Source organism: Eubalaena glacialis, chromosome 4 (genome assembly GCF_028564815.1).
Source record: "Eubalaena glacialis isolate mEubGla1 chromosome 4, mEubGla1.1.hap2.+ XY, whole genome shotgun sequence".
In the NCBI taxonomy this organism is placed as follows: Eukaryota; Metazoa; Chordata; class Mammalia; order Artiodactyla; family Balaenidae; genus Eubalaena; species Eubalaena glacialis.
Window position 1 is genome coordinate 120,668,385 of NC_083719.1, and position 21,118 is coordinate 120,689,502.

Here is a 21,118-nt window from a genome sequence, read left to right on the forward strand (position 1 = left end):
ATGTATACACTGATGTGTATAAAATAGATAACTAATTTAAAAAAAGATTTTTTTTGATGTGGACCATTTTTAAAGTCTTTATTGAATTTGTTACAATATTGCTTCTGTTTTATGTTTGTGGTTTTTTTTTTTTTTGGCCAAGAGTCATGTGGGATCTTAGCTCCCTGACTAGGGATCAAACCCTCACCCCCCATATTGGAAGGTGAACTCTTAACCACTGGACTGCCAGGGAAGTCCCTGAATGAGACTCTTTCGGTTGGTAGTGATAGAAACCAAACTCAGAATGGCTTAAATAAGAAAGGATTTTGTTGGCCCGCATAAGTGAAGAGACCAGGAGATGCAACTGCATTCAGAAATGGTTGTATCCAGATGCTCAATGACGTCATCAGAGAGCTGTCCCCTCCATCTCTTCCCTCAGCTTTATTTCATTTTCAGGCAGGCTTTCTCATATTACCAATATAGCCACCAGTAGCTCCAGGTGGGCATTCTATCAGCTAAAGTACCTCAGAGAGTCCCTCTGTCCCCAAAATTTCAGCAAAACTTCTAGGTTTTACCCTGGACCAACTTGGGTCCCATGACCACCTCTAATCTACTGGGATGGAATATGCTGACTCATCATCTGCCTACTCAAGCTCAGGGGCAAGGTCAGCACATGAACTGAGAATGATAGAGGGTCCTTTCTCCCAAGGAATATGGAGGGAGTGTTACTAGAAGAACGGTAAACAGATGTTCAGCACCAAAGCAGTAACTGTCCATCATATGTTCCTGTCCCCAAAGATGGGCTCATATTATTCCTCTGGCATATCCCCCCTCCCCCACCTACTTCCTTCCCTGTCTTCTTCCCAGAGCTGAAGATTCCACCTCCTACTCCAGTGAGGTCTTCCAGCTCACAGTAGCCCATCTTCCTGTCAACTCCAAAGAATTATTGTGCATGCCTGTCACTCTGATACTTAACTAAGATCAACTGCTTATTTGTTGTTCATTGTAAAAGTAATACGTGTCTATTTTAGAAAAATAGAGAAGAAACAAAAATATTATCTGTGGCTTGCCTTCTTAGTGGCAGGGCATCCAGGATGGCATTGTCATAGAACAGGACCAGTCTACCTTATATGAGAGCAGCCTGCCTTCTCCCAATTCTTCCAGCTAATAAGAGGACTATTTTAATGCTTTATCAGCCAGAGAACAGGTGCCTTTCCTCTCCTAGTTTCACGTACAGTTTCCATGAAAGTAAAGCTGATTTGGGATGGATTTATTGTGAATGGTAATAACGGCTAGCATCCATTAAATATTCAGTATACTGACCATTCACCTATGTTTTATTATTGAATCCTCACAAAAACATTGTGAGGTAGGAACTGTGGTTTCTCCATTTGGCAGATAAGGAAACAGACGTCCAGGGGTTAAGCAACTTGTCCAAGATGACATACCTAGTAAATGGTAGAGACAGGATTTGAACCCAGGCCTGTCTCCAAATCCTGTGCTCTTAAGCCCAAGTTACACTCCACATACTGCCTGACTCGTACTACTTGATTGGTAATATTAATGGTGGTCTATGCCTAATTGCTGATAGCTTTCCAATGAAGTCATTTTGGGTATACTCAGGTGACTGTAATTATATGGAACTCAAATCAAAAGCAGCACCACCCCCGCCCCACGTCCTTCCCCGGAAAAAAAATCCTTCAAAAAGAGCACATATTCCATTATATTATAGATTCAGCCATTCATTACTCCATCCATTCCTTCACCAAATATTCATTTACTGGGTGCTTTGTAATAGTGCGATTGACTCTGAAGCGTCCCTTCCACCCATTGATTAGGCTTTAAGTCAGTCATGATTAGTCAGCTCTCTCTCGCTCCTGATTGGTTGAAGGGTAGGCAGGCCCAAGCTAGTTTGGGCCAATGAGAAGCGAGTACGGGCTCTTAAGGCCTTCTGGAAGGAAGCCCTGCCTCTCTGCCGCAGGCAAACTGGTGGCTGGCGCCATGTTGCAGCCCGAGGGAGAAACCTATTTTGGCCTGAGGCGGACGTGTGCAGAGCTGAGTGCTGCCAGAAGCCGATTTTGAGCTTCAACATCGTACTCTCTGAGGTACGGCTTTTTTTTTTTTTTTTAGTATAGCTTAAGCTGCTTTGAGTCGAGTTCCTAGCACTTGCGGCCCAGCTTTTGAAGTACCTGCCCAGGTGTGTAGGGTGCCTGTCTCACACTGGCTAGGCAGGCGTTCAGCCGCAGCCGGGCCTGCCCAGTGATAGGTCTGTATAGCCACTCAGGCTGCTCATCTCCTGAGCCTGACTGTACGTTCCCCGAGGGCAGGGACACCCTAATTCTTTTGGCATCCTGGATGCACGTGCTGGAAAACTGCCGTGGAAAACCTTTGTGGAGTGTGTGTGTGTGTCTGTGTTTACCTCTGATAGCAGTGACAGGTTCAGGGAGGGGATTTACGTTTTTGAGTATCCGCTCTCTGTGCTAGCTGTTTTACATATACAGAAGCTAATTTCTTCCTTGAGCAAATCCCAAGAGTCAGCTGCGGTGATGATTACGTGTTTTATCGATGAAGAGCCCAAAGCCTAGACGAGTTTTAAGCTCACGTAACTTGTAGGTGGTGGAGGTGAGAGCCTGCTGTCTGTTCACGCTACACAGTTATCACAGGATACTGTAGTGCTGCCTATAGAGACTTCATTATCGGAAAGTGGGTGGTGGCCCCAAACCAGAGGAAAGCCTTTTCACTACAGGTATAATCTGTTAACGAGACACCTAGGATTTGTCCTCTGCTCTCTCTCTTTTTGTGATTGTACGGGAGGTCCATTGTAAACACGTGTGGCCAGCCTGTCCCTAGAACCTGAGAACAAATGACTTCATTTTAACCCTTTATCATGGGGTCAAAAGAGAATAATCAGTCCCTTCCTGTGGGCAGCCTGGCTATTAAAGTATTTAACTTATCCGAGCTCATCCTTTGCCCCAGATGCAAAAATGATGGTAGACTTCTATTGTACAGTATTTCTTTGTACTTATTTAATTTGCTCTTGGAAGAGTGACTATAGTCAGTATGTGCTTTAAAAGGGAACTTGAAAAATCCCTCTAAAAGTTCTCTTCCTAGATATATAAGAGGGATATGTTATATTTTTTTGAATTCCCATTTTACAGTGGCTTAAGGTCATTATTTTAGATTGGATTTCATCAAACATTAGTTTAAGAAACATTACTAATAAAATGCTAATCACTGTGCTAAGCCCTGGTGGTAGGTGATCAACACAAACGTAGGCCTTTGCTCTGAAGCACATGTAATCTGTGGTACTACAAGCTTGGTTTGAGTGTCTGTGTTGACTATAAGAGCCCCTGCTAACATCCTACAATTTTGGATTTGGAGTGTAAACACTAAAGGCATAATCCTTTTTCTTTAAAAATGGAGTGCTGGGGCTTCCCTGGTGGCGCAGTGGTTGAGAATCTGCCTGCTAATGCAGGGGACACGGGTTCGAGCCCTGGTCTGGGAAGATCCCACATGCCGCGGAGCAACTAGGCCCGTGAGACACAACTACTGAGCCTGCGCGTCTGGAGCCTGTGCTCCGCAACAAGAGAGGCCGCGATAGTGAGAGGCCCGCGCACCGCGATGAAGAGTGGCCCCCACTTGCCGCAACTAGAGAAAGCCCTCGCACAGAAACGAAGACCCAACACAGCCAAAAATAAATAAATAAATAAATTAATTTTAAAAAAAATGGAGTGCTAAAAGCTGTTGTCAGTGAATTTTAATGTTCTGGTTAATTGGCCCTTTATTGACCCTCATTATAATTGAAGGTCAACCTCTGCTGTAGTCAACAGCTCTTTTCCAGATTATTGAATATCATTGGTGATATTAATTACTATACTTGGGACAAATTTCTTCCCCTCTACCCATAACTGGTAGGGGAAATGAGTCCTTTTAGGATCATATTTATTACAGTGCCTTATTCCCATGTTGTAGACACAGAACACAGTTTCTTATAAAACACTTTACTCAGTCAGGAATTTAGTGTATTCTGGAAACACTCGTATTCAAGGTAAAAATAATGCTGAGACTTTCTTCCGGTGGTTCTGAAGACCAAACGATGGATCTGGCTAGAGCAAGGAGTGCTTGGGAAAAATATTTTCTCAGCTCTGGACTTAAATGTGTATTTATTGATGAATTCTTGGAACACATCAACCATAAAAGAGGTTTCAGCAAATCCAGTCTTTCAGCTGAATCTCTGGCAGCTTTGTACATGAGGGGTGGTGTCATATCAGCTTTCTGGTTCATGTTTATGATTTGACAGTGTCTGTCTTTGATTCTTGGCCACAAGAAGGTATGTAATTTGTGATATACAAATTGGGAAACAGCTAAACTGTTCATGGCCCCCAGGTCACAGAGATTATGCCTTGTTTAATCAGATATATCACCCTGCTCTGATGCACTGTATCTTTCAAAGTGTACAATTCAGTGATTTTTAGTATATTCACAAAGTTCTGCAATCATTAGCAGTAATTCCAGAACATTGTTATCACCTGAAAAAGAAACTTTCCGCCCATTAGCAGTTATTTCCTCTCTCCCCACTTCCCTTGCTCTGGCAACCACTAATCTACTCTCTATCTCTATGGATTTGCCTACTCTGGATATCTCTTATAAATGGAATCATACAATATGTGATCTTATGTGACTGGTTTCTTTTACTTAACATGTATTTAAGGTTTGTCCATGTTGTAGCATGTAACAGTACTTCGTTCTTTTTTTATGGCTGAATAATGCTACATTGTATGCATATACTACATTTTATTTATCCACTCGTCAGGTGATGGACGTTTGGGTGTTTACACCTTTTGGCTATTGTGAATAATGCTGCTGTGAACATTCGTGTACAAGTTTTTGTGTAAGAATATTTTTTCAGTTTTCTTGAATATATACCTAGGAGTGGAATATCGGGGACATACGGTAATTCTAGGCTTAACTATGTGAGGAAGTGCCAAACTGATTTACACAGTGGGTGCACCATTTTACATTCCCAACAGCAATGTATAGGGATACCAGTTTCTCCACATCCTTGCCAACACTCTTTATTGTCTGTCTTTTTAATTGTAACAATCCTAGAGGATACTGACACACTGTATTTCAATGGTAGAAAGTATATTTTCACATTTTTAGGATTAGAGGTCTATTCACTACAAAATCAGCATTTTTATATAAATCTTTGTTTTATTTTTGACCTCCTGAAGGCTGCAATTTGAATAATTCTATTGTGTTATTTGCTTTCATGTACAGATTAATCTTTGAAAATTCTTAATTATAGCTTGAGATTTGCCAGCTCTCACGTGGACTTTATTGAAAGTACCAGCTATACTTGAGAAAGCTCATAATTTAGATAAAAATTAAAAATTATTTTTAGTCTTTTGACTGCATTCCCCTGCCCCAGTCTGTTTTTAATGCTCCAGACTGTTAAATAATGTTATTGAAACAACTGCTGAACACAGATTTTCAAAGGCATTACTAAACACATGCAGTAACAAAACTTTCTTCTTTGCTTTATAAGTCACCCTCGCCGTTGACTTTGAAGGTATTTCCAAATTATTTACTGACATTGTACATTAAGCTCTTTCTTCAAGGAGGGCTCTGTGAGCCAGAAAAATAGTAAATTTATCCTACCCTCGTAACAGATTTTTAAGTGTACAATACAATGTGGTTAACTAGGCACGGTGTTGTTCAGCAGATCTTCATCTTGCATAACTGAAATTTTATGCCTATTGATTAGCAACTTCCTGACCTTAACCCCCTCCCCCCAGCCCCTGGCAACCAACATTCCACTCTGTGATTCTATGAGTTTGACTATTTTAGATGTCTCATGTAAGTGGTATCATACGTTATTTATTATTCTATGACTGGCTTATTTCCCTTAGCATAATGTCTTCTGGGTTCATCTATGTTGTTGCATATTGCAGAATTTTCTTCTTTTTAATGCCTAAATAACATTCCATTGTATATGTATACCACATTTTCTTTACCTCTTCATCCCCTGATGGACATTTACACTGTTTCCACGTCTTGGCTGTTGTGAATAGCAGCTGCTGTGAACTTGGGGGTGCAGCTATCTCTTCAAGATCCCGATTTCCATTCTTTTGGATATATACCCAGAAGTGAGATTGCTGGATCATATGGTACTTAAATTTTTAATTTTTTGAGGAGGCTCCATGCTGTTTTCCATAGCAACTCCACCATTTTGCATTCCTACCAACAGTATACAAGGGTTCCTGTTTACCCACATCCTCACCAACCCTTGTTGTATTTTGACTTTTTGGTAACAGCCATCCTAACAGGTAGAAGCTTTGTGGTCTTAATTTGTATTTCCCTAATGATTAGTGAAGCTGAGCCATCTTTTCATATTCATGTGGGCCATTTGTGTATCTTCTTTGGAGAAATGCCTATTTAAGTCTTCAGCCCATTTTTTTTTAAACTGGAGTAGAGTTGTTTTACAATATTGTGTTAGTTTCTACTGTACAGCAAAGTGGAGTTTCCTGTGCTATAGAGCAGATTCTCATTAGTTATCTAGTTTATACATATTAGTGTATATATATTAATCCCAATCTCCCATTTCATCCCACCACCCCTTTACCCACTTGGTGTCCATACGTTTGTTCTCTACATCTGTGTCTCTATTTCTGTCTTGAAAACCAGTTCATCTCTACCATTTTTTTAGATTCCACAAATATGCATTAATATATTTGTTTTTCTCTTTCTGACTTACTTCACTCTGTATGACAGTCTCTAGGTCCATCCACGTCTCTGCAAATGACCCAATTTCATTCCTTTTTATGGCTGAGTAATATTCCATTGTATATATGTACCACATCTTCTTTATCCATTCGTCTGTTGATGGACATTTAGGTTGCTCCCGTGACCCGGCTATTGTAAATAGTGCTGCAGTGAACATTGGGGTGCATGTGTCTTTTTGAATTATGGTTTTCTCTGGGTATATGCCCAGTAGTGGGATTGCTGGGTCGTATGGTAGTTCTATTTTTAGTTTTTTAAGGAACCTCCATACTGTTCTCCATAGTGGCTGTATCAATTAACATTCCTACCAACAATGCAAGAGGGTTCCCTTCTCTCCACACCCTCTGCAGCATTTATTGTTTGTAGATTGTCTAATGATGACCATTCTAACCAGTGTGAGGTCATACCTCATTGTAGTTCTGATTTGCATTTCTTTAATAATTAGTGATGTTGAGCATCTTTTCATGTGTTTGTTGGCCATCTGTATGTCGTCTTTGGAGAAATGTCTGTTTAGCTCTTCTGCCCATTTCTGGATTGGGTTGTTTGTTTTTTTCATATTGAGCTGCATGAGCTGTTTGTATATTTTGGAGATTAATCTTTGACCATTTATTCGTTTGCAAATATTTTCTCCCATTCTGAAGGTTGTCTTTTCATCTTGTTTATGGTTTCCTTTGCTGTGCAAAAGCTTTTAAGTTTCATTAGGTCCCATTTGTTTATTTTTGTTTTTATTTCCATTACTCTAGGAGGTGGGTCAAAAAAGATCTTGCTGTGATTTATGTCAGAGAGTGTTCTTCCTATGTTTTCCTCTGAGAGTTTTATAGTGTCCGGTCTCACATTTAGGTCTTTAATCCATTTTGAGTTTTTTTGTGTGTGTATGGTGTTAAGGAATCATCTGATTTCATTTTTCTACATGTAGCTGTCCAGTTTCCTCAGCATTGTTTGTTGAAGAGACTGTCTTTCCACCATTGTGTAGTGTTGCCTCCTTTGTCGTAGATTAATTGACCATAGGTGTGTGGGTTTATTTCTGGGCTTTCTATCCTGTTCCATTGATCTATATTTATTTTTGTGCCAGTACTATACTGTTTTGATGACTATGGCTTTGTAGTATAGTCTGAAGTCAGGGAGCCTGATTCCTCCAGCTCCATTTTTCTTTCTCAAGATTGCTTTTGCTATTGGGGGTCTTTTGTGTCTCCATACAAATTTTAAGATTTTGTAAAATTCATTTTTCTGTGAAAAATGTCATTGGTAATTTGATAGGGATTGCATTTGAATTTGTAGAATGCCTTGGGTGGTATAATCATTTTGACAATATTGATTCTTCCAATTCACGAACACAGTATATCTTTCCATCTGTTTGTGTCTTCTTGATTTCTCTCACTAGTGTCTTATAGTTTTCTGAGTACAGGTCTTTTACCTGCTTAGGTAAGTTTATTCCTAGGTATTTTATTCTTTTTGTTGCAGTGATGAATGGGATTGTTTCCTTAATTTCTCTTCCTGATCTTTCATTGTTAGTGTATAGGGAATGCAAGAGATTTCTGTGCGTTCTTATTTCTGCAACCTTACCAAATTCATTGATTAGTTCTAGTAGTTTTCTGGTGGCATGTTTAGGATTTTCTATGTATTGTATCATGTCATCTGCAAACACTGCCAGTTTTACTTCTTCTTTTCCAATTTGTTTTCTTTTATTTCTTTTTCTTCTCTGATTTGGAAGCTAGGACTTCCAAAAACTATGTTGAATAAAAGTGGCGAGAGTGGATGTCCTTGCCTTGTTCCTGATCTTAGAGGAAATGCTTTTAGCTTTTCACCTTTGAGTATGATGTTAGCTGTAGGTTTGTTGTACATGGGCTTTATTATGTTGAAGTATGTTCCCTCTATGCCCACTTTCTGGAGAGTTTTTATCATAAATGGGTGTTGAATTTTGTCAAAAGCTTTTTCTGCATCTATTGAGATGATCATATGGTTTTTATTCTTCAATTTGTTGATGTGTATCACACTGCTTGATTTCTGGATATTGAAACATCCTTGCATCCCTGGGATAAATGCTACTTGATTGTGGTGTATGATCCTTTTAATGTATTGTTGGATTCAGATTGCTAGTATTTTGTTGAGGATTTTTGCATCTATGTTCATCAGTGATATTGACTTGTAATTTTTTTTGTGGTATCTTTGTCTGGTTTTGGTATCAGGGTGATGGTGGCCTCGTAGAATGAGTTTGGGAGTTTTCCTTCCTCTGTGATTTTTTGGAACAGTTTCTGAAGGATAGGTGTAGCTCTTCTCTAAATGTTTGATAGAATTCACCTGTGAAGCCATCAGGTTCTGGACTTTTGTTTGTTGGGAGTTTTTAAATCACAGTTTCAATTTCAGTGCTTATAATTAGTCTGTTCATATTTTCTATTTTTTCCTGATTCAGTCTTGGGAGTCTGTAACTTTCTAAGAATTTGTCCATTTCTTTCAGGTTGTCCATTTTATTGGCATACAGTTGCTTGTAGTAGTTGCTTATGATGCTTTGTATTTCTGCGATGTCAGTTGTAACTTCTCCTTTTTCATTTCTAATTTGATTGATTTGAGTCCTCTCCCTTTTTTTCTTGTTGAGTCTGGCTTAAGGTTTATCAATTTTGTTTATCTTTTCAAGGAACCAGCTTTTAGTTTCATTGATCTTTGCTGTTGTTTTCTTTGTTTCTAGTTCATTTATTTCTGCTCTGATGTTTACGATTTCTTTCCTTCTACTAACTTCAGGTTTTGTTTGTTCTTCTTTCTCTAGTTGCTTTAGATGTAAGGTTAGGTTATTTATTTGAGATTTTTCTTGTTTTCTGAGGTAAGATTGTATTGCTATAAAGTTCCCTTTTAGAACTGCTTTTGATGCATCCCATAGGTTTTAGATCATTGTGCTTTCATTTTCATTTATCTCTAGGTATTTTTTGATTTTCTCTTTGCTTTCTTCTGTGATCCATTGGCTGTTTAGTAGCATATTGTTTAGTCTCCACGTGTTTGTGTTTTTTATAGTTTTTTTCTTGTAGTTTATTTCTAATCTCATAGAGTTGTGATCAGAAAAGATGCTTGATACGATTTCCATTTTCTTAAATTTACCAAGGCTTGCCTTGTTGCCCAGCATGGGGTCAATCCTGGAAAATGTTCTGTGTGCACTTGAGAAGAATATATATTCTGCTGCTTTTGGATGGAATGCTCTATAAATATCAATTAAGTCCTGGTTTATCTGTCCATTGATGAAAGTGGGGTGTTAAAGTTCCCCACTATTATTGTGTTACTATCGATTTCTTCCTTTATGGTTGTTAGTATTTGCTTTATATATTGAGGTGCTCCTCTGTTGGGTGCATATATATTTACAATTGTTATATCTTCTTGGAATGATCCCTTGATCATTATGTAGTGTCCTTTGTCTCTTATAACAGTCTTTATTTTAATGTCTCTTTTGTCTGTTATGAGTATTGCTACTCCAGCTTTCTTTTGATTTCCATTTTTGTGGAATACCTTCTTCCATCCCCCACAATTTCTAATCTGAGAACCTTTATTTGAACTCTTTTTCAGTGCCTAATATTCTTTAAGAAATAAGGACATTTAAGTCTATGTCTTATTTTTTTAAGAGCAGTTATATTAAGGGTTTTGCTTTTTGAACTTCAAATTTATCGAGGCATAGTTTACATACAGTAACGTTCACCCTATTTAGTGTACAGTTCAGAGTTTTTTTTTTAATTTAAATTTTATTAATTAATTTATTTAATTTTGGCTGTGTTGGGTCTTCGTTTCTGTGCGAGGGCTTTCTCTAGTTGCGGCAAGCGGGGGCCACTCTTCATCGTGGTGTGCGGGCCTCTCACTATCGCGGCCTCTCTTGTTGCGGAGCACAGGCTCCAGACGCACAGGCTCAGTAGTTGTGTCTCACGGGCCTAGTTGCTCCGCGGCATGTGGGATCCTCCCAGACCAGGGCTCGAACCCGTGTCCCCTGCATTGGCAGGCAGATTCTCAACCACTGCACCACCAGGGAAGCCCCAGTTCAGAGTTTTGATAGACATGTATGGTCATGTAAATATGTAACCACCACCACAATCAAGGTACTACTCCATAAAGTTCCCTCCTTTACCTTTGTGGTCATTTCCCTCCTCTTATCCCCATCCCCTGGCCACCATGATCTGATTTCTGTTCCTATGGATTTGCAGTTACAGAATGACATATAAATGGAACCATGCAGTACGAATACTTCTGTTTGTGACTTTTTTCACTTAGTGCAATGGTTTTGAGATTCATCCATGTTAATGCACGTGTTAATTATTCATTCATTTTTATTTAGCATTCTCATAGGTGTGTAGTGTTTTCTTACTGTGGTTTTATTTTGTATATTCCTAATGACTAATGATGATCATTTTTTTATGTGTTTATTTTCTGTTCATATTTCTTCTTTGGTGAAGCATCTATTGAGATATTTTGCCCCCCACTTTTGTTTTTTATTGTTGCGCTCTGAGTGTTCTTTATATATTCTGAGTAACAGTTCTTTATCAGATTTATGCTTTGCAAAGATTTTTCTCTCAATTTGTGCTTTGTCTTTTCATTTTCTTAAAAGTGTGTTTTAAAGAGCGGACGTTTTAAAGTTTGATGAAATCCAGTTTATCAATTTTTTTAATAGAGTGTGCTTCTGGTGCACATCTAAGAAATCTTTGACGAACCCAAGGTCGCATAGGTTTTCTCCTACATTTATTCCACAAATTTTACAGTTTTAGATTATTCATTTATGTCTGTGTTCCATTTTGAGTTAATTTTTGCATATGGTACAAGGTATGGATCCAAGTTATTTTTAAAACATGCGTGGCCAATTATTCCAGCACATTTGTTGAAAAACCTCTTTCTCTATTGCATTGCCTTTGCACCTTTGTTAAAAAAAAATCAGTGTCTATATAACTGTGAGTTTATATCTGGACTCTGTAGTCTGTTCCATTGATCTATTTGTCTATTTGTATGCCTATACCATGATGTTTTGATTACTATAGTTTTATAATAATTTTTGAAATCAGGTAGCTAGCTCTCCAACTTTGTTGTTTTATTTCACAGATATTTTGGTTATTCTAGGTCCTTTCATTTCCATATGAATTTTAGAAAGTGCTTGTAAATTTCTACTGAAATTCAAATTATAATTGGATTACACTGAAACTATGGATCAGTTTGAGAAATGACATCTTAATGATACTGTCCTTAATCACATGAACAGATATATTACTCCATGTACATAGATCTGACTTTTCTCAGTGGTATTTTATAGCTTTCAGTGTATAGGTTTGTCACATATTTTTGTCAGGTTTGTCTCTAAGGTTTTCACAGTTTTTGAAGCTATTGTAAACAGTATTTTAAAAAATCAATTTCTAGTTGTTTGTTGCTAGTGCATAGAAATACAGTTAATTTTTATATGTTGATCTGGTATCCCAGGTGTCAGCAGACTTTTTTTGTAAAGGGCCAGATAGTAAATATTGTAGGCTTTGCAGGCCATATGTCTCTTTCACAATTACTCAGCTCTGCCTTTGCCATACGAAAGCAACATAGACAACCCATAAAATGCATGTCTCTGTTTCAGAAACTTTTTTTTTTTTTTTTTTTTTTTTACAAAAATAGACAGTGGGCTGAGTTTGGCTATATGACATAGTTTGCTGACCCCTGTTGTATCCTGCAACCTTGCTAAACTCACTTATTAGTTCTAGTAGCTTTTTTAAAACTAGTAATTTATTGAGATGAAATTAATAAAACATAAAATTAATTTAATTTAATTCAGTGGCATTTAGTATATTCTCAGTGTTGTGAAACCACCATCTCTGTCTAGTTCCAAAATATTTTAATAACCCCAATGTAAAACCCTTACTCATAAAATAATTTCTTCCCATTATTCTCTTCCCCCAGAGCCTGCCAACCAACAGCCTTCTTTCTATACCAATAGATTTGTCTATCCTAGATATTTCATGTGAATGAAATTATACAATATATCACCCTTTGTGTCTGGCTTTTTTCACTTAAAGTAATGTTTTGGAGGTTCATCCACATGGTAGCATGAATTCGTACTTCATTTCTCTTTATGGCCAAATACTATTCCATTGTTTATACATACTACAATTTATTTAACCATTCACCCATTGATGGTCATGTGTGCTATTTCCCTCTTTTGGCTCTGGTGGATAGTGCTGCTATTATGAACATGTGTAAATGTATTTTCTTGAGTACCTGTTTTCCATTCTTTTGAGTTTATACCTAGGAGTGGAATTACAGGGTCATGTGGTAATTCTGTGTTTAACTTTTTGAAGTCTAGTAGCTTTTTTGTAGATTCCCTAGATAGATGATCATGTTGTCTATGAGTAAAGATAGTTTTACTTGTTCCCGCTAATCTCATTGCATCTTGTTTCTTTCTTGCCTAATTGTATTGGCTAAAGCCTCCAGTACAGTGGTAAATGGAAGTTGTAAGAGTATATACATCCCTGTTTTTTTTTTTTTAACTGAAATTAGGAGGAAAATGTTCAGTGTTTTCCCATTAAGTATGATACTAGCAGAAGGTGTTTTGTAAATACCCTTTATAAAGTTGAGGAAGTTTCCTTCTATTCCTAGTTTGCTAAGAGTTTGTTTTAAATTAGGAGTGTATGTTGGGTTTTGTCAAATGCTTTGTCTGTATCTATTTGGATAATCATATGGATTTTTCATTTTCAGTTTTTCACTGTTGTGAATTGCATTGGTTGATTTTGAAATGTGAATCCAATCTTGTATTCCTGGTGTAACCCTTTGATCATGATGTGTCATCCTTGTAATTGACTGTTAAATACTATTTGGTAAAGTTTTGTGTAGAATTTTTCCATTTATGTTCACAGGGGATATTAGTCTGTAGTTTTCTTTTCTTGTAATTTTTGTCCAATTTTGGTATCAGCATAATGGATTAGAATGGATTGAGAAGTATTCCCTCCTGTGCAGCTTTGTTTTTGGAAGAGTTTCTGCAGAATTGGTATTATTTCTTCCTTAAGTGTTTGGTAGAAATCACCAGTGAAACCATGTGGGCCTAGAGTTTTCTTTATGGAAAGGTTTTTAACTACAAATTCAATTTAATAGATATAGGGCTAACTAGGTTATCTATTTCTTTCCTTTTTTTTTTAATATAAATTTATTTATTTATTTTTGGCTGTGTTGGGTCTTCGTTGCTGTGTGTGGGCTTTCTCTAGCTGCAGTGAGCGGGGGCTGAGTGGGGACTACTCTTTGTTGTGGTGCATGGGCTTCTCATTGCAGTGGCTTCTTTTGTTCCGGAGCGTGGGCTCTAGGCGCACAGGCTCAGTAGTTGTGGTGCACGGGCTTAGTTGCTCTGGGGCATGTGGGATCTTCCCGGACCAGGGCTCGAACCCGTGTCCCCTGCATTGGCAGGCGGGTTCTTAACCACTGTGCCACCAGGGAAGTCCCTCTTTCCTTTTTTTTAAACATCTTTTTTGAGCTATAATTCAGATACCAAAAAACATACCCAGTTAAAATGTTCAATTCAAAGGCTTTTTGTATACTCAGAGTTATGCAATCATCAATACAAGTTTCTTTTAGAACATTTTCGTTACCTTAAAAAGGTTGGTACCCATTAAGCAGTCACTCTTTAATATCCCCTCCTCCTCCCCCAGTCCCTGGGAATCTCAAATCTACTTTCTGTCCATAATCCATTTATATTAAATATCCAGATTTGTTTATTCTGGACATTTAATTTAAATGGGTTTATAAAATATGTGATCTTTTGTGACTGGCTTCTTTTACTTAGCATAGTATTTGCAAAGTTCATCCAAAAAATGTATGTATCAGTATTTCATTTCCTTTCATTGCTAAATAATATTTCATTGTATGAATATACCATGTTATTTATCCATTTATCAGTTGATGGACATTTAGATTGTTTCCACTTTTTGGGCATTATGAATAATGGTGCTGTGAATATTTGTGTAGAAGTTTTTTGTGTGGATATGTTTTCTATTCCCTTGGCTATGTAAAATTTACAATTTTGATTTTTAGCTCAGATTGTCCTCCCTCTCATTAATAACAGTTAATGAAATTTAGTTCATATTTATATGCATCAGTTACAGTGATAGCTTTGGGAAACTCTCCATGTGGGGTAAACAGGCTGGTTCCCTTTCTTTGCCAGACTTCTCATTGACCAAGAAAAATTCTGCACAGAAGACTTAGATCAAATCTATAACTTCCCACTTCTCCTTTGATCTTATTGCCTTGGCACTGCTCTTCTCATGCTTTGAGATATGGGTTGGAAATGGAAGACCCTTTCTGAAGGAATGTTGAGTGCCTCTGGATGACCCCTGCCAAGGTCTGGTAGTTGGGAATGTACAGGATAATGAAAATGCAGGCCAGTAACAGAACAGTGTGACTTTTATTAATTAGGATATGTGAGGTTGGAAATTTGTATGCAGTTCTGGTGTTCACATCACTCTTCATCTGATTCACCTTGACCCTTTATGTATGTTTTTTGGGAGAGCATTAAAAACAAAATTCCCCTCTTCTTTTAGATTTCCTTAGATGTCTTAGATTTTTCTCTTATATTTCCTTGAAATCTAACATGTCTTGAGCACTTGCTGTATGGTAGGAACTGAGCTAAAGCAGCTTAAATATGTCGTATCTCATTTAATTCTCATTCCTTTAAGATGTTGGTATTAGTTCCATTTTTCAGATGTGGAAGTAGGCTTAAAGTGGCTGTAGAATTTTCCCAAGATCACAGACTTAGTGAAGGACAAAAGTAAGGCTTGAACCCACATTTGTCTCATTATGAAGTTGTAACTACTAAGGTCTTAAATTATTAACAGTATTTGTGCCACACATTCTTTTGTATTTAAAATGAGCAGTCATGTGTATGCTATGAGTTTTTTTTATCTGTCACATTGGCAGTCTGTTTGTGCATGGTTGCTATCTCAGGGTGAGTACAACATATAAAAGATTGGAAGAGAAATCTATTAATATTAAATGAGTAAGTCCTTGTCTGTGCTGAACTTCAACTCTTCCTTTAGCACCCAGCACAATGAAAACACCTTTTCATAGGCTTTCCTGAAAAACAGCTGCACTATGTATTCAAAGTACTTTGTACCAGCCTCTGATACAGTGAACGGCAATTATACTTTGCTTGTCCACTCTTAGATATTTTATATATATCTATCTATATATCTATATATAATTTATATACCATAAAATTTACTCACTTTAAATGTACATGTTAATGATTTTTATTAAATTTACTGAGTTGCAAAATCATTATAATGCAATTTTAGAACATTTTCATCTTCCCATAAAGTTCCCTCCTACCTATTTTCACTTAGGCCCTGATGCCATCCCCAGCCATAGGAAGCCATTGATCTGCTTTCTGACTATAGCTTTGCCTTCTCTGAACATCTCATATAAGTGAAATCAAGCAATATGTGGTCTTTTTTTTATGACTTCCTTTACTTAGCATAATGTTTTTGAGGTTCATATTATAGCATGCATCATTCTTTTTTTTTTTATTGCTGTGTAGTATTTTATTGTATGGCTCTGCTACATTTTGTGTATGTGTTCATTCATTAATGTTGTGTTTATGTTGATGGACATTTGAGTTCTTTCCCCCTCTTGGCTATTATGAATAATGGTGCTATGAATATCTGCATGCAAGTCATCGTGTGCCCATGTTTTTTTCCTTTCGAATAGACACAGAGCAATGGAATTGATGAGCCACGTGTCTCATCTTTGATTCCTTGAGGGCAGGAACATCACGCTGAAGTTTTAGTATTGGCTTAGTGGTCTTTTAATTGGCTCCTCTAGCACGCCTGCCACATAGTTGGTAGGGAAACTGATCAAGAGGTATTTATGATATAGTTTCATGTTCTGTGAATCTTTGTTTGGTTTTTATGCACACTATCCCCTATTAGCGCCACTTGGAAAGAGTTTTATTTTTATCTCCATTCCTTGCAATGCTAGCAAACAACCCTAATGGTTTTGGATGACCTAGATTCTTACTTCCAGCATAATCCCGTGTATACTCAAAGACAGTACTTTCCAAGACAATGCCACATTAATAGAAAAGCTATGGCTTATTTACATTGTGTACACATATTATTCTATTGACTATTTATGGTGAGGGTATAGAAGGTGAACAGTATAAACTGTCTTTTATTCAAGTGGGTTGGATAGAGTTAGGAAAGTTTTTTGGGTTTCTGATGTTGTCTATATCAGCGGTCCCCAACCTTTTTGGCACCAGGGACCGGTTTTGTGGAAGACAATTTTTCCACGGACCTGTGCGGGGGGAAGGTTCAGGAGGTAGTGAGAGCGATGGGGAGCAATGGGGAGCAGCAGAAGCAGCTTCGCTTGCTCGCTCGCTGTCGCTCACCTTGCCCGCTGTCGCTCACCTCGCCTGCTGTCGCTCACCTCCTGCTGTCTGGTTCCTAACGCGGACTATCAGTCCACGGCCTGGGGGTTGGGGACCCCTGGTCTGTATGAACTGTTTTGTTCTGAGATTAGCATGTCTGTAACCGAATAAAGTAAAAAATGTTTCCCTAGCAAAGTATTGTTTCATTTTAACTGGGAAACAGAAGCTTGATAAAAGAGAAGGAGACTGCTATAGTTCCTAATGCTCTTAAGAGCCACTTACTGCCAGTTAATAGAGATTAGCTGAAGGTCTAAAAAAATATTCAACTAGTGTAAATGCCTCTGTATTTTCAACACCCAAAATCAGGCTCTTACTTGCCAAACTAAGAATAAATTTTGCATCAGTTTTCATTTATAAACAACTGTCTTCCTCATTTTGAGTGTAGCCTATGTGCCTTATATAGCTTGAAGAAATAAGTTTGTTGATTTTCCTTTAGGTGTTAGTGAGACAGGTTCCTTGTATATTTGACAAACCAAAGGGTATTGTCATCTCTGGGCAGCTGTTTTTACCATCAACATTCCCAAGGGATAGGACACATGTTTTTTTAAAAATAAATTTATTTATTTATTTATTTATGGCTGCGTTGGGTCTTCGTTGCTGCACGCGGGCTTTCTCTAGTTGTGGTGAGCGGGCGCTCCTCTTTGTTGCGGTGCACGGGCTTCTCACTGTGGTGGCTTCTCTTTGTTGCGGAGCACGGGCTCTAGGCGCACAGGCTTCAGTAGTTGTGGCTCGCGGGCTCTAGAGCACAGGCTCAGTAGTTGTGGCGCACAGGCTTAGTTGCCCCGCGGCATGTGGGATCTTCCCAGACCAGGGCTCAAACCTGTGTCCCGTGCATTGGCAGGCGGATTCTTAACCACTGTCCCACCAGGGAAGCCCAGGACACATGTTTTTAAGAGAAGGAATTATCATTGTTAAATGTCTAAGTCAAAATTGATATGGTAGTAAAAATGATTAGATTAAATGAGATCATGTCAAAAGGCTGATATAGAATGGTCAATACGGGTTCATTTAATCTAGTTAGGAGCTTCGTATTAATAATTTCTCAGTAGTGCTTAAGAGCATGGACTTTTGAGCCAGATGCCCAGTGTTTAAAAAAAACAAAAAGTCATACTTAACCACTTCCAAGCTTTGTGACCTAGGCAAGTTAGTTGTTTAAGCCACAGTCTCCTCATAAAAATACAATGAGGTTAATAGTACTGCTTTATAGTAGCACTTTATAGGGTTGCTAAGTTTAAATGAGATAATATATTGAAACATGATGCCTGGCACAAAGTAACTGCGCAGTAAATGTGAAACACTAGCTTAGTTTAACAACAGAAAACACCAGTTCCCGGGGAGCTTGTAGACTAGAGGCATGTTCTCTGACGTGTGATAAATGTGGCCTCATTACAAAGATTTTTCATTCAAACTTCAATAAAATGGGAGTTAGTTAGCAGGTATGTATCAGTTTAAACTCTGAGCTTTTCCCTTTATAAAACAGAGTTAATATCTTCCTCAGAATTTGTTTTTATTTCATTCATTTATTGGGTAGGCGAGGATTAACTGGTATAATGTATGTGAAAGTGTTCTACAAATGTAAGGCTAATACTTGAAGTGAATGGTAAAGCAATAATGTGTACTGGTGCCATATCATCTGGCATTTCTGCATTGTACCTTAAGACACTGGGAAAGGAGGTTTGTTGTATACACTTTCGCAAGTGACTGACTGAGGGTAGCAATAGTATTTTTCTTGTTCATATTCTAGCTTCAGTATTTATCATATAGTGGGTACATAGCAAATACTTGGTGCACATATGATGGGTAAGGCAAACTTGGTTTTAAAATCATAATACCCTTTCCTTAGGGATGGAGGTCACTTGTGGAGAGAAGAGGAGTATTGATAGGAAAGTTTGTTAGATCATCCAGTTCATGGATATGACCTGAACACAATATGCTTTTGGAAATACTATATAGATTGTATAGAATAGCTGGCTTACCATTTTACCCCTTCTGCTTTTATTGTCTATAATGTGCAACACTGCTATATTTACTAAATGTTTATGTCCTTTTCTGGAGAAAGAGCTGATTTTAAATTAAGATAAGAATTTTGACTAGATAATACATTTATTTACATAAAATATCAATTTTCATGATAAAGAAAGACTGTTACAGTTGGAGAAGGCTTAGGAGTGAGTTCTTCCTTCCCTTAATAGCCTTTGCAGTAGTTAGTTGGTACATGACCATTTGAGGCATAGATGGGACAGTCTTTGGGTCTTTGAAGCCAGGGTTAAGCTCATTTTGAATTTCTGCCATATTAGCGTGTAACCATTGCCACATTGACATTTAAATGTCCACTTTAGCATCTTAAGCTTCCTGAAGTGGTAACTCCACCTTCAGTAGAAGAGGGAGGAAAAAAGCAGGAAAATTGGAACTGCATGAGTTCTACGAAAGCATGTTGGAGTCATATAATGAAAAAGCAGATTTTTTTTTATTATTATGTTTCTCCATATTTGGCATTGCTGTAAATGGCCTAACTAACATTTACTGCCAATTCAGTACAAATGTGTGGTTTGGTAATACCAGAACAGCAAATTTAAATGAAAAATAAAAGTTAAACATTTCCACACAAGATTTTACAGTCTGACATTTCACTGCGTAGGTAAAAAGACACTTTTTTTTTTTTTAAACTACAGATTATTATTCAGCATGAATAAAAAACTACAACTTTTATTTTTAAACAGGAGTCACTGGTTTTAATTTTTACACATTTTAAAATTACTGTGATAAAAAATAATGAAAAAGCTTCTTAATAATGCCATACACAGTATAATATAGATTTGTCCCCATTATATAGCATTTGTTTAATATACAAAATAGAATATTGACACACTTGAATCTAGGTGTAGTTAAGCCAGTTATTCGAGGAGGGTATTTTCATACAGCCTTTCATCAGAAAATAAAATCCTTCTTTCAGGCATCTTCTAGAGAGAAGGTAATCCTTTCCCAAAAACCTGGTAACTAATCCTTGGTGGACCAGGCTGACTGAAAACGATAAACTTCCATTCCAAGTGGTTAACATGTCCTCCTTACACTCTTACTTTCTCTTCCAATTCTCAAACCAGGCACAGAAAAACACTTTCATCTACAGCTACAATCTTTTGGGTGATCCACCAAGATCAAAATCTCACTGAGGGCTGCCACAGTTCTTGACTTCTATCAGATCAAAGTATAATAATATTGTTTATCTCATGGTGATGTAGTTTTAGGATATTTAACAGAGAACTAAAATGATAAGACTTAACGATAATAGGTTGTGTAGATAAGTGAAATTGGAATTGCTCATTCTCCCATCCCCCAGTTCTAAAGTGAGGCTGGCTTTCCTTTATATGCATATCCAGAGCTCATCCTATGCTAAATATTAAGCTCTTCATAAACACTAATCATGCTAGTTTTCCTTTTGGGGTGTCTTTTTTTTTTTTTTTTCAGGAGAAGGAAGGTGCTCTTTTAGGGTCCCCTCCCATAGTTTTAGACAGTTGGGTATACATATCCCAAAGCACTTGTATAGTATCCCATAGCAAGGCCTAAAAATACAGAGAGGGTCACTTTTTTCTACCAGTAATTAAAAATACTTTTCAGGATTTGTTGTGAATCACCTAGGCACGTCACCTCTCACTGAAATTACTACAAACGTCAACAGTTTGGGATGGCAAGATACAACATACATAGAAGATGAAGCTGCTTTCAAATAGCACCATAGCTTTCTTCACTTAAATCCATAATTATACTCACACATAATTCAGGTAAATTTCTTCTTTCCCACATATCCTAAATTGTCACAGCTTCTTTTTCCATTATTTAATGTACAGCCTCCTATAGTTTTATGAGTGTCAGTCCATTTCCTTTTAACCACAAAGTGCACATATCTTTTATTCACTGAGCTCTATTTTTGGGGAGCCAAGGTTGTTGGGGCTAAAG